General features: G+C 40.5%; 1 pseudogene; it reads left to right on the forward strand.

Annotated features, from left to right (window-relative positions):
* The first annotated feature begins 14 nt into the window (after positions 1-14).
* Positions 15-3,679, forward strand: LOC141621097 (RNA polymerase II C-terminal domain phosphatase-like 4; annotated as a pseudogene).
* Positions 3,680-6,723: the final 3,044 nt, after the last annotated feature.

A 6,723-nucleotide genomic window follows, 5' to 3' on the forward strand; every position in this document is an offset into this window, starting at 1 on the left:
AGAAACTTGCGCAGATGAGCGTCGAGACTGATTCTCCAATCCATTCATGGAGCAGTGATGATTTAGTAGTACTGCTTGATGCTGTGCTTGATTCTGGCTCTGATGTTCCGCCAGATTCTGATGCCGAGAATATTGACGTTGCAGATAACGATTGGTTAGTAATCTAAATGTGTAATTTATGTGGAGTCTTTCCTTGTTCATTTTTTAAGAAAGTTGTTGATGGATAAATTGACTCCATAAAGAATTTGATCCACTTGTCATCCAAAAGTAAAACAAAAAATGGTCTCATCCCATCTCCTTTTTTGCGCCAAAATGGAGGTGACGTAAAGGAGGTAGCTAGTACCATCTAAGCTCTTAATCTGAAAGGGAACTTTGTAAGAGTTGCTTTAGTACAAGTAGTGTAGAACACTTGAACTCATTGTTATTGTATCATTGACATGCTTCATGGGATATGAGGACAATCTACATTTTAATTATGTTTTGACAATTGCATTGTAATGGATCCTATTTAACAGATAAGTTGCAAGATGAAGGGGAGAGAGGGGAGTGACTAGGAAAGATGTGTCATTGGGTGCATATGCTTTCATTGCTTGAATTTTAACCATAGTTTCTTCAGAGACTTGTGCTACCGCTGTGGAGAAAGAAAAAAATGATGGTGGTGGTGTGCCATTTAGATACATACATGAGGTATAGTTTTTTGGAGCAAAGTTTAGATACTGTTATAAGTCATAGCTTTCATCATTTCTAAACAATCTTCAGAGAAGTTACTCTAATCAAGATTTCTTAAATTGGATATGCAGGGTTTAAGACTGAGAACTGATGAAATTTCTAGATTGCGCGACTCTGATGTGAGATCTGTATTAGGCCGCAAGAAACTGTATTTGATCCTTGACTTGGATCATACGTTACTAAATTCCAGCCGTTTAGATGACATAAGATCAGAAGGAGTATCTACTCAGTAGAACTGATTCTCTTCGAGGTAACTCTCTAGTCTCTACTGAACTTATGTGTATTATTGTTTTTCACATTTCTTTTCCAACTTGTAAGATATCTACTCCTCAACTATTGAGTTCTATACCCTGTAACAAACTTTTGCGAAAGACGCAACTTATTCGTATTATTGTTGATGATGAAAGGTTTCCATAGTTTTTTAACATTATATATGGATTTACCCATTTGAAAAGGGGTCTGAGCTTGATAAGTAATTTAAAGCAATGACAATAATGGACACCCTTGCACACTGCAAATTTCCATCTTGCAATTATATTCACAAGTCAGTTTGTAGATAGGTCACAAGTTTAAGTGCTAAATGAATACAGTTTTATGACCTCCGCATATTGTATTAAAGTGGCCAATGATAGAAATGTTCTTTTTCAAGATACAAATTGATCAGGTTTAGAACATAACTGACATATTTGTGTGTCACCTGTATATGCTTCTGCCTCAACTTTCCTCTTTTTAATTGGGTACGTTGCAAGTTGCAGACATTCCAAAAGGCAGCTTATTCCGATTGGAATCGATTCGGATGATGACTAAGTTAAGACCGTTTGTTCGCCATTTCCTGCAAGAAGCAAGGCAGATATTTGAAATGTACATTTACACAATGGGTGAGCGTGCATATGCACTTGAAATGGCTAAGCTTCTTGATCCCAGAAGTTTGTACTTCAATTCAAGAGTGATTTCCCGAGCTGATTGCACTGAGAGACATCAGAAAGGGCTAGATGTGGTACTTGGTTGAGAGAGTGCTGTTTTGATACTTGATGATACGGAAGACGTAAGTATTGTTCCAACTTGCTCCATTAAACTGAATTTTCTCATTGGGTTTAATGTTGGCTGCTTTCCTGTACTACACCTAATTTCTATTATACAATTTTTTGAGTTACTTCCCCAAAAATGTTCCATGTTGACATATATTAATATCACTCTCTCATTCTTACATCTAATTTGGATTTCATTTGGGCGTAAAAACAATAAGAAAGAACTTAACGCTTTTGATTCTTTACTAATTCAGGTCTGGCAGAAACATACGGACAATTTGATATTGATCAAGAGATACCACTTCTTTTTATCAAGTTGTCGCCAATTCGGACGCCAGCATGAGTCTCTGTCTGAGTTGAAAAGTGATGAGAGTGAGGTAGATGGAGCACTTGCAAAAGTTCTGAGAGTTCTTAAAAGAATACATGGCCAATTCTTTGATCCTGTTAGCTTCTTTCCCTTGAATTAATTTCAGCTGCTGTTTCTTTGAGTTAATCTATTCTTTCTTCTTGGGTATGCCTATTCATTTAGAATCTTTAAACAGGGGAATGGAAACAACTATTCTGCTAGAGATGTGAAGCAGGTAAACTCTTCCTAGCCACGCTCATGTGTTATTATGTGTCTTGTTTCTGTTATGGTGTTCGGTTGTCTGTTAATATGCGAACTGGTTGAGTGGTTGTTGGGTATGCTTTTTTTTTGTGTTCGTATGTCGATGATGGAGTTACGGGGGCTAAACCTCATCGTAACTGCAGTATTTTAGCTGTTTAAATTATCATGCGAAGCCTTCACCTGTTTGGAAATTCATCTGCAGGTTTCTAATACTTTGCTTTCCTCTCTGTTTGTGGCATTTTTTTCCCCACTTCCTACTTACGAGATTACCTTAGAAACTCTTGATTCTTCTTTCAAGTGTTATACTGACGGTCAAGTTGGCGTGGGTTAAAGCTGGTTTATATTGCTGCACTCTATCAGCAAGTCTATACTAGTCGAATGTTATATGTTTACCTCATTAAGTTTTTCGTGTTTGGTCGTATTCTAGATTTCTCCTTTTTCTTGTGGTTTGCATCTCATCAATCATCGACATTCAAGAAACTGATTAAAAACTTTGACTCTGTGATGCAATCATTTTTGGACCTTCTAAGTGTTTCAAATTGACTATAATGTGATTTACCAGTTAAGTTATCAGCTAATGTCAACTTTGATTTTTAATTCTTCCCAATAAAGTAAAGAACAATGTGAAAAACTACTACTAAAATTTGTTAGATAAACTGTTCTCATATTATTCGTCTCAAAAGTTGTGCAACTACAATCAAAGTTGACATGGTTTATCCTAGCCACTACAATCAAAGGAAGACAATATGAACGTGTTGAAGGATTACATTATATATTTGTGTTATCTGAAATGGAGCTTTTCAGTTTTCCCCTCTCCTGTAAATCCAGTGTATAAAGTGCGAAGTCAAGGTGTATACAAAATTGGTCATGCAGGTCAGGAGAGAAGTCCGAAAGGAAGTCCTAAAAGATTGTGAGATAGTGTTCAGCGGATGTAAAGATCATTCTATGTGGAAGATGGCAGAGCAGTTGGGGGCCACATGTTCGACCGAACTCAGGGCTTCAGTTACAAATGTCGTCTCGTCAGATCCTGGGACACATAAGGCCCGTTGGGCTGTCCGAGAGGGAAAGTTCCTAGTCAACCCAAAGTGGCTTGAAGACACAAGCTATCAGTGGCTAAGGCAACCAGAAGACAATTACCCCTGCAAGTACTTAAAAGAACAGTTCATCCCCAAGTAGATTTATCGGCCGGCCTTGTTTCATATGAATGGGATGAAAATGGCAGGATTTTCATTCAGGTAACTGACGAACTAGTATTTTCATTGATGACTCCATTTATCCCAAATATATTGCTTGTTTTCTTTTGGTCCGTCGCGAAGTAATAATTGTACGAACCCATAGTTCGTTGCGAACCTACGAACCCCCTCTTATCCATTAGATAAGGATGATATCAAAGGTTAACCTTTAAACCCCTCCGTACCTCAATGCAAACTCAACCACCCACCCTCCAACTTCATAAACCACCATCCTATGATGCCAGCCACCTCAAGTTTCCTTTGACGTCAGCATCCTATATTTCCGGAGAATTTTGTTCCGGTACCCTGGAATCCCGAAAAACCGTGTATTATACACACTTCAATTTCAGCCGTTCGGAAGGTCGTACCGGACCCTGTTTCTTTTTCTCCCTGTTTTTCAATCACGCGTCCGAGCTCATTTCAGGAATCAACCTGTTCGATTTCATCCTCAAATAACGAGCTTTAACACATTTTTCAGGATAAGCCGAGTTTTGGCGAATCGTCAGTTTGCCTGCACCTGGCACCCCAAATGTCTTCTGTTGGTGCTCAAACTTTGCGTGGCCGCTTTATCTGACCCGAGGAACTTTCTATGTGATTTTCGGAGAATTTTGTTCCGGGACCCCGGAATCCGGAAAAACCGTGTATTATACACTTCAATTTCAGCCGTTCAGAAGGTCGTATCGGACCCTGTTTCTTTTTCTCCCTGTTTTTCAATCACGCATCCGAGCTCATTTCAAGAATAAACATGTTCGATTTCACCCTCAAATAACGAGCTTTAACACATTTTTAACGATAATCCGAGTTTCGGCGAATGCTGGTTTGTGGCACACCGGCACCCCCAAAGGTCTTCCGTTGGTGCTCAAACTTTGCGTGGCAGCTTTATCTGACCCGAGGAACTTTCTATGTGATTTCCGGATAATTTTGTTCCAGGACCTCGGAATCCAGAAAAACCGTGTATTATACACTTCAATTTCAACCGTTCAGAAGGTCATACCGGACCCTGTTTCTTTTTCTCCCTGTTTTTCAATCACGCGTCCGAGCTCATTTCAGGAATCAACCTGTTCGATTTCAAATCAAATAACGAGCTTTAACACATTTTCCAAGATAATCCGAGTTTCGGCGAATCTTTGGTTTGTGGCACACACCGGCACCCCCAAATGTCTTCCGTTGGTGCTCAAACTTTGCGTGGCCGCTTTATCGACCCGAGGAACTTTCTATGTGATTTCCGAGAATTTTGTTCCGGTACCCTAAATCCCGAAAAACCGTGTATTATACACTTCAATTTCAGCCGTTCGGAAGGTCGTACTGGACCTGTTTCTTTTTCTCCCTATTTTTCAATCACGCGTCCGAGCTCATTTAAGGAATTAACTGTTCAATTTCACCTCAAATAACGAGCTTTAACACATTTTTCACGATAATCAGAGTTTCGCGAATCTTTGGTTTACACCAAGCACTCCCAAATGTCTTCCGTTGGTGCTCAAACTTTGCGTGGCCGCTTTATCTAACCCGAGGAAATTTCTATGTGATTTCCGGAGAATTTTATTCCGGGACCCCTAATCCCAAAACCGTGTATTATACACTTCAATTTCTCGCCGTTCGATGGTCGTACGACCTGTTTCTTTTTCTCCCTGTTTTTCAATCACGCGTCCGAGCTCATTTCGGAATTAACCTGTTCGATTTCAGCCTCAAATAACAACCTTTAACACATTTTTCACGATAATCCGAGTTTCGGCGAATGCTGGTTTCTGGCACATCGGCACCCCTAAATGTCTTCCGTTGGTGCTCAAACTTTGCGTAGCCGCTTTATTTGACCCGAGGAAATTTCTATGTGATTTTCGGAGAATTTTATTCCGGGATCCCGGAATCCCAAAAAACCGTGTATTATACACTTAGATTTCAGCAGTTCGTAAGGTCGTACCTGACCCTGTTTCTTTTTCTCCCTGTTTTTAAATCACGCGTCCGAGCTCATTTCAGGAATTAACCTGTTCGATTTCAGCCTCAAATAACGAGCTTTAAAACATTTTTCACGATAATCCGAGTTTTGGCGAATCTTTGGTTTACGCACACCGGCACCCCCAAATGTCTTCCGTTGGTGCTCAAACTTTACGTGGCCGCTTTATCTGACCGGAGGAACTTTCTATGTGATTTTCGGAGAATTTTGTTCCGGGACCCCGGAATCCCGAAAAACCGTGTATTATACACTTCAATTTCAGCCGTTCGGAAGGTCGTCCGGACCACTTTCTTTTTCTCCTGTTTTTCAATCACGCGTCCGAGCTCATTTCGGGAATCAACATGTTCGATTTCAGCCTCAAATAACGAGCTTTAACACATTTTCACGATAATCCGAGTTTCGGCGAATGCTGGTTTGTGGCACACCGGCACCCCCAAATGTCTTCCGTTAGTGCTCAAACTTTGTGTGGCTGCTTTATCTGAACCGAGGAACTTTCTATGTGAGTTCCGGAGAATTTTTTTCCGGGACCCCGGAATTCCAAAAAAACCGTGTATTTATACACTTCAATTTCAGCCGTTCGGAAGGTCGTACCGGACCCTGTTTTTTTTTCTCTCTGTTTTTCAATCACGCGTCCGAGCTAATTTCAGGAATTAACCTGTTCGATTTCAGCCTCAAATAACGAGCTTTAACACATTTTCACGATAATCCGAGTTTCGGAGAATTCAGTTTTCAAACACACCGCACCCCAAATGTCTTTCGTTGGTGCTCAAACTTTGCGTGGCCGCTTTATCTGACTCTAGGAACTTTCTATTTGATTTCCGGAGAATTTTGTTCCGGGACCCCGGAATCCCGAAAAATCGTGTATTATACCACTTCAATTTCAGCCGTTCGGAAGGTCGTACTAGACCCTGTTTCTTTTTTCTCCCTGTTTTTCAATCACGCGTCCGAGCTCATTTCAGGAATTAACCTGTTCGATTTCAGCCTCAAATAACAAGCTTTAACACATTTTTCACGATAATCCGAGTTTCGCGACTCTGTTTCGCACACCTAAGGCACCCCAAATGTCTTCCGTTGGTGCCCAAACTTTGCGTGGCTGCTTTATCGGACCCATGGAAATTTCTATGTGATTTCCGGAGAATTTTGTTCCGGGACCCCGGAATCCCGAAAAACCGTGTA

Source organism: Silene latifolia, chromosome X (genome assembly GCF_048544455.1).
Source record: "Silene latifolia isolate original U9 population chromosome X, ASM4854445v1, whole genome shotgun sequence".
Lineage (NCBI taxonomy): Eukaryota > Viridiplantae > Streptophyta > Magnoliopsida > Caryophyllales > Caryophyllaceae > Silene > Silene latifolia.